The sequence below is a fragment of the Triticum aestivum genome, chromosome 5D, assembly GCF_018294505.1.
Source record: "Triticum aestivum cultivar Chinese Spring chromosome 5D, IWGSC CS RefSeq v2.1, whole genome shotgun sequence".
Taxonomy (NCBI): Eukaryota; Viridiplantae; Streptophyta; class Magnoliopsida; order Poales; family Poaceae; genus Triticum; species Triticum aestivum.
The window spans coordinates 410,646,469-410,655,162 of NC_057808.1; positions in this window are offsets into that span (position 1 = coordinate 410,646,469).

Consider the following 8,694-nt stretch of genomic DNA (forward strand, 5'->3'; position numbering starts at 1 on the left):
TCAGGAATTTGATTGACTTGTTGCGAGTCTTGCGCTCAGTTTCTTCAAGAATAGCAATGGGGTGCTCATGATAAGACAGATCTTCTTGGAGGTCAATCTCTTCGAAGTTGATGGTGCGCTCAGGAGTCTTGAAGCACTTGCGGAGCTGTGACACGTGGAACACATCGTGCACGTTCGCGAAATTGGAGGGAAGCTCAAGTTGATAGGCGAGGTCGCCTCTCTTGCCAATGATCTTGAAAGGACCCACGTATCTAGGGGCAAGTTTCCCTTTGATACCGAAGCGACGAGTGCCTTTCATTGGAGAGACGCGGAGGTAGACATGGTCTCCGATCTCGAAAGCCAAATCACGGTGCTTGCTATCATAGTAACTCTTCTGGCGCGATTGCGCGGCTTTGAGATTTTCACGGATGACTTTACACCTTTCTTCAGCCTCTGTGATTAAGTCGTTGCCAAGAAGTTGGTGTTCACCAGTCTCTGACCAATTGAGAGGAGTACGACACTTTCTGCCATAGAGAATCTCGAATGGGGCCTTGCCCGAACTCGCTTGGAAGCCGTTGTTGTAGGAGAATTCGGCATATGGGAGACAATCTTCCCATTTCATGCCAAAGGAAATGACACAAGCCCTGAGCATATCTTCAAGGATTTGATTGACTCGCTCGACTTGGCCACTAGTTTGAGGATGGAAAGCTGTGCTAAAGCGAATGTTGGTGCCCATGGCCTTCTGGAAGGAGTCCCAGAACTTAGAAGTGAAGATGCTTCCACAATCTGAAGAAATCAATTGTGGAATGCCATGCAAGGAGACAATCCTGGAGGTGTATAGCTCTGCCAACTGAGCTGCTGTGATAGATTCTTTGATTGGAAGGAAATGAGCCACTTTAGTAAGCTTGTCGATGACAACGAAGATAGCATCATTTCCGCGCTTGGACTTTGGAAATCCAGTCACGAAGTCCATTTCGATATGATCAAACTTCCATTCTGGGATAGCAAGAGGTTGGAGGAGACCAGCTGGTCGTTGGTGTTCTGCTTTCACCCTTCGACAGACATCACATTCATTCATGAATTGAGCGATTTCTCGCTTCATTCGAGTCCACCAATATGACTGCTTGAGGTCATGGTACATCTTCGTACTTCCAAGATGAATGGAAAGAAGAGAATTGTGCGCCTCGTTCATAATGACTTTCCTTAGATCACCTTTAGGAACCACAATCCGGTCCTCGAAGAATAAAGTGTCTCTGTCATCAATGCGATAGCACTTGTATTTGGATAGACCCTTGTCAATACCACGTTTCACTTTCTTCACCATGGTATCCAGGAGTTGTGCCTCACGAATTTGATCTTCCAAAGTAGGAGAGACTATGAGGTTGGCAAGAAAGCCTTGAGGAACAACTTGGAGATTCAGCTTGCGGAAAGCTTCACAAAGATCCGGTTGGAATGGCTTGAGAATTAAGCTGTTGCAATAAGCCTTCCTGCTCAAAGCATCTGTAATGACGTTGGCCTTACCTGGAGTATATTCAATACTCGGATTGTACTCTTGAATCATCTCGACCCATCGAGTCTGCCTGAGATTGAGGTTGGGCTGAGTGAAGATGTACTTGAGACTCTTGTGATCGGTGAATATGTCCACTTTTCTTCCCAACAAGAGATGTCTCCATGTTATTAATGCATGGACAACTGCCGCCAACTCAAGATCGTGAGTGGGGTAGTTCTTTTCGATGGGCTTCAACTGACGAGAGGTATAGGCCACAACTTTCTTCTCTTGCATTAACACAGCACCGAGACCTTGAAGAGAAGCATCATAGAAAACTTTGAATGGCTTGGATTCGTCAGGAGGAGTTAAGACAGGAGCTGTGACGAGTTTCTCTTTGAGAGTGTTGAAAGCAACGTCACACTCAGGAGACCAGACATACTTCACATGCTTCTGGAGGAGGTTGGAAAGAGGCTTTGCAATCTTAGAGAAATTCTCAACGAATCTTCAGCAATAGCTTGCAAGACCAAGAAAACTTCGGAGCTGCTTGACATTCTGAGGAGGTTCCCAACTCACAATTGTAGACACCTTCTCGGGATTAACAGCGATGCCCTTGGCAGAGATGATATGACCAAGGTAAAGAACTTCATCAAGCCAAAACTCACATTTGGAAAACTTCGCATAGAATTGATACTCTCTGAGCTTGTCGAGCACCAATCGCAAATGTTTGGCATGATCCTTCTTATTCTTGGAGAAGACCAAGATATCATCGAGATACACCAGGACGAATTCATTGGTATAGGGGTTGAAGATGAAATTCATCATCCGAGAGAATGTTGGAGGAGCATTGACAAGGCCGAAAGACATGACAGTATATTCATAAGAACCAAAGCTTGTTCTGAATGCTGTCTTGGGAATATCTTCTTCACGAATGTGAATCTGATGATAACCCATACGAAGGTCAAGCTTGGAGAATACTTTAGCACCTTTAAGTTGCTCGAATAGCTCATTGATGTTGGGAAGTGGATACTTGTTCTTGATTGTCTTCTTGTTCAATGGACGGTAGTGGACACAAAGTCGGTCCGTGCCATCCTTCTTCTGGACAAAAAGAACACCACAACCCCATGGAGATGAACTCGGTCTGATCAAACCCAGACGCTCTTGTTCATCGAGCTGTTTCTTCAATTCCTTCAGCTCCTTGGGTCCAAGCTTGTATGGACGCTTGCAAACGGGTTCAGTGCCGGGCTCAAGATCGATAACGAACTCAACTGGCCGGTGAGGAGGCATACCCAGAAGCTCTTCTGGAAAGACATCTTGATACTCACAAACGACTGGAATTTGAGAGATGGCATTCAACTCGCCCTTCTCATTGAGAGAAAATAACCGAATGGTCTCGTCACGAGCGGCATAGATAATCACATCCTCAGAAGAGTGTGTCAATTGAATTTCCCTGGCAGCACAATCAAGTTGAGCCTTGTGCTTAGAAAGCCAGTCCATCCCGAGAATTAGATCAATATCCGAGTCACCAAGAACAATTGGTTTGGCCAGAAATTTATAGTCGCCCATCTTGATCACGGAATCCCAAACGAATACTCGAGAAGTCATTTCCCGAGGCGGGGAAACAATAGACAAAGGACTCGGCAAAACTTGAGTAACCAAATCATGCATAGCCACAAAAGGTCTTGAAATGAAAGAATGCGATGCACCAGTATCAAATAAGACTTTTGCAGGAATGTCATTAACTGAGAGATTACCCATTATCACATCAGTAGATTCCTCCGCTTGAGCTGCGTTCATCATGTTGACCTTTGCAAACTTGGGATTATGCTTGACCACTGCATTGCTGGAAGATCTCACCGGAGGAGGAGGCGGAAGGCGCCTTTGGTTGAAGCACTTGTTAGCATAGTGACCTTTCTGCTGACACTTGTTGCAAGTCACCTCTGAGAGTGGACGATGATAAGGAGCATTCGACTTTGGAACTTGATTCTGAGACTTGTTCTGATAGCCAGGGTTGGGTGGGTGGGAAGATCCATGGCCACCTTTGTTCTTCTGCTGGAAAGGCTGACGAAACGGAGGAGGAGGAGGCAACCAGAACTTCTGTTGCTTAGCAGCCACTAGTGAGGAAGAAGAAGACTGAACTGCGTCCCTGACTCTCTTCTGAGAAGCCTCACACTTGAGCTGAGCAGCCTCTTGCTTCAGTGCCATATTGTAGAAATCACCATACTTGGTCAGCTCAAAAAGCACGAGAGGTAATTGCAGATCTTCTCTGTGGCCACCTCTGAATTGATAGATCATGCTCTTTTCATCAGGAATGTCTTGCTTAGCGAAGCGAGCGAGTTTCTGAAACTGAGTATTGTATTGATACACGGACATGCTGCCTTGCTTGAGGTTGCGGAACTCCTCACGCTTACTCTCAACAACACTTTGTGGAATGTGGTGAGCTTTGAAGTCTCGGCGGAAATCATCCCAGGTAATCACATGACCTCCTCTGGAATCTTTGTATTGTTGATACCACTCGGCAGCTTGATCCTTGAGTTGAAAAGAAGCGAACTTGACAAAGTCCTCAGGCCTGACATTGCTACATTCAAAATGCTTGTTGATGTCCACGAGCCAATCATCGGCATCTGTGGCCTCGGCACAGCAGCTGAAAGACTTCGGCTGATTTGCGAGGAACTGGTTGAGGGTAGCAAAGTGAGGCTGATTGTTGCCTTGGCCTTGATTTCCTTGATTGCCTTGCCCTTGGGTGCGTTCTTGCAGAAGTTGCAAAATCATCTGAGCATTGGCGTTGGTGGCTGCCATGATAGCTTGCCATGCCTCCGGAGGTGGAGGTGGTGGCGGAGGGTTCGCCTGACTCCCCTCATTGTGTTCCGGATTCTGACGCGTTGGCGGAGCCATCCTGAAGAGGGTGACATCCGTTAGCATCTTGATAGACAAATAGACAAGTTGAATCAACGGATAGAAATTGCAACATATAGTCTTCACAATCAACATTCGAACGAGGATGAATGAATGAATTCCATAGTAAATCATCACACTTCCATAAGGTGAGAAGCCACTTGAAAAAGGATTGATGAATAACATAAAAAGGTACAAGTGGAACAAATAAGTGGTAAGGATTACCAATTCACAAACCAAATATCTGCGGGAAGAAATGCTAAGAGCTACTTGAATCCCACCTATAAACTCCCGAAACTTTCTGGTTATGCAATCTGGTGTTGGGGATACAGGGGACACAAAATATATCACCCAAACTAGCAATCCCTAGATCCAGCTGTATCCATCCGTCAACACATAACCAAGAAACCTTCGGAAATCGTGTACCTCAACCTTCGAAAAGCATCCGTTATACGAGTTATGGCAATACTCCCGAACTCCCGCCCCAGTACTGGGTGGCGTCGAGGTGATCTCACCAACAACTGCATAAAAGAGATTTTCGATGTCGGCGAAACTCAGGTATTCCAGAACTGCAACGATAAAATTGTGACGACAACACCTCGGAGCTCAACTCCCCGGGACACTGCCACAACCCCTAAATGTCAGGAGGCACCAAGAACAATGTTCTCGTCACAAAATCATCGGAACGATTCCAAGATACCTGCGTGATCCTAATTTTTTAGTGAAATTTGAGGAGAGAAGAGTCAAAACTTCTACGTCAGGAGGCCTCACCAGAGCGATGAAGGGACTGAGGAGTAAAAAGAATCCTACTCTTCGATATATATAATCCTAAGACTCAAAACTTTTTTTGTTCTAGACTCAACAACGCCAGCGATTCGATCAAGCAGGGGGCTCCTAAGTCGGGGATGGCTCTGATACCAACTTGTAACGCCCACGATGCGGCTATATCTCCCACGTGTCGAGGCACGACTTAGAGGCATAACCGCATTGTGGTATTGTTGCAAGAAGGGTTATCTTCACACAATCCCATGTAATGAACAAGAATGGGATAATGAGAGTTGGCTTACAATCGCCACTTCACACAATACATAAATTAATTCATACATCATCCAAAATCCACACATAGACCGACTACGGTCAAAACCAAATGAAAATAAGATAACCCCAAATGCTAGATCCCCGATCGTCCCAACTGGGCTCCACTACTGATCATCAGGAAACGAAACATAGTAACGACCACGTTCCTCGTCGAACTCCCACTTGAGCTCGGTTGCGTCATCTGCACTGGTATCGTCGGCACCTGCAACTGTTTTGGTAGAATATGTGAGTCACGAGGACTCAGCAATCTCACACCCACGAGATCAAGACTATTTAAGCTTATAGGAAAGGATGGTGTAATGAGGTGGAGCTGCAGCAGGCACTAAGCATATATGGTGGCTAACATACGCAAATGAGAGCGAGAAGAGAAGCAACGCAACGGTCGCGAAGCTAGAAATGATCAAGAAGTGATCCTGAAACTACTTACGTTCATGCATAACTCAAACCGTGTTCACTTCCCGGACTCCGCCGAGAAGAGACCATCACGGCTACACACACGGTTGATGTATTTTAATTAAGTCAAGTGACAAGTTCTCTACAACCGGACATTAACAAATTCCCATCTGCCTCATAACCGCGGGCACGGCTTTCGAAAGATAATACCCTGCAGGGGTGTCCCAACTTAGCCCATTATAAGCTCTCACGGTCAACGAAGGATAAACCTTCTCCCGGGAAGACCCGATCAGTCTTGGAATCCCGGTTTACAAGACATTTCCACAATGGTAAAACAAGACCAGCAAAGCCGCCCGAATGTGCCGACAAATCCCGATAGGAGCTGCACATCTCGTTCTCAGGGCACACCGGATGAGCAGTCCGTACAACTAAAACCAGGCCTCAAGTTTCCCAGAGGTGGCGCTGCAAAGGGCTCTAGTTTGGACCAGCACTCAGAGGAACACTGGCCCGGGGGTTTAAATAAAGATGACCCTCGGGCTCGCGAAAACCCAAGGGAAAAAGGCTTAGGTGGCAAATGGTAAAACCAAGGGTGGGCCTTGCTGGAGGAGTTTTATTCAAGGCGAACTGTCAAGGGGGTCCCATAAATCACCCAACCGCGTAAGGAACGCAAACTCAAGGAACATAATACCGGTGTGACGGAAACTAGGGCGGCAAGAGTGGAACAAAACACCAGGCATAAGGCCGAGCCTTCCACCCTTTACCAAATATATAGATGCATTAATTAAATAAGAGATATTGTGATATTCCAAAATATCCATGTTCCAACATGGAACCAACTTCAACTTCACCTGCAACTAGCAACGCTATAAGAAGGGCTGAGCAAAAGCGGTAACTTAGCCAAACAACGGTTTGCTAGGAAAGGATGGTTAGAGCCTTGACATGGCAATATGGTAGGCATGATATAGCAAGTGGTAGGTAGCGCAGCATGGCAATAGAACGAACAACTAGCAAAGCAAAGATAGAAGTGATTTTCAGGGTATGGTCATCTTGCCTGCAAGGTTCTCAGAGTTGTCGAAAGCTTGATCCTCGTAAGCGTACTCAACAGGTTCCTCGTTCACGAACTCGTCTCCCGGCTCTACTCACAGCAAGAACACAAGCAATGGAACCACAATCAATCACGGGAAATGCACAAGCAACATGATGCAATACATGCATGATATGCGAGATATGATATGTGATGCGTATGCGTGCTCCGGAAGAAAAGAATGAACAAGGCAGTAACTTGGGAAACCAAGTATGCCACTGGAAAGATGAGATGATTTCGGTCGAAATCGATATAAAGATCACCGGAAACGGATGCACGGTTTGCAAATGGCAAGCAAAACATGAATGACACGAATCTGCGATTAATAGCATGATAGCACTTAGAATACATCAATTAACTAAGCTACAGCACTTCAACATAGCAACAAAGCATATGGCAGTAATCTACAGAAGATGCTTGACAAAAGATGAACACTGAGCTACGGCTAGATCACAAAATAACAGGTTCAAACAAGCATGGAAAAAGTGCAAAAGATATCAGGTTCACAGACTTGGTAAAAATACTGAACATGGCTGAAACAGCATCAGGTAGCAATGTTCAGAGCAAGAAAAACACATGCTACAGGAACTTAACATAGCAAAACAAGGCACGGCATGAATCTACTAAATGCATGGAACAAAAGTCCCTTACTGAGCATAAGCCAAAAAGGATCAGAAGATATGATGGCACTCAATGTAAACATGACAAGTTCCGTTAACAGGTTTCAGACTTGGCAGAAAACAGAGCATGGCAGTAACAGAATTATGAAGGCATCTTGGTGAACTTGATTCACTCATCACAAAGCAATGCATGACAAAACAAGCATACCTACAGCAATATGGCATGTTTATGAAGCTAACCATGGTAAGAGAAAATACATTGCATGAAAGGATCAACTACAACAGCCTTGGCAAAATTGAATATCATGTTAACATTCTGCCAGGAATATTTTATAGTAAAAGTAGAGTAAGATTAAGACATGCTATGGCACACCATAATTGCAAACAGGGTACTGGATGGATAGAGCACAACTATATCTACAAAACATCCTTACTGAACATACTCAAAATAAGCATGGATCTCTCTATAGCGACATGGATACATAGCAACAAAATAACAGCAGTAACAGACTTAGTGAAAAACCTAAGTCCCTGAAAACAGAAACATCAGGAAGCCTAGTTTGCATGCTTGTTCTAGTCACCACATATATCACAAAAATACATGGCATACACCTCTGTAAAGATGGCATGGCATAGACCAAAACACATGTAGAGCTCATACTCATAAAATGCACACATTAAATGCAACAAAAATAACAAAACACCAAGTTCTGATAAGAGACAGCAGTAAACAGCATATAGCACTCTTGCACCAGAGATTTTGGCATCAAGATAGACTCAAACGAGCATGGAACAATGGGACAAAATGAAGAGGATCTCCAGACGAACATTTCGATATATTATATGCACAAATCGGAGCAGTATGCACGGAGTTATGGCATGATGAAGTGAGCAATATTATGCAAGAATTTCCGGGACTTAGAGAATTTCGAGGGGGGGAAAGTCAACCTTCGGTGGATCTAGGGTTCGTCGGCGCGCGGATCGAGCACGACCGGGGCTGGCGCGGCTGCCGGAGACGGAGGGAGACGGCGGCGGCCGGAGGGACGAGGGAGGCGCCGGAGTTGGACGGGGGGAGGAGCCGGAGTCGGGGCCGGCCGGAGACGCGGGCCGCGGGGGCCGAGGCGACGGGCGGCGGTGAG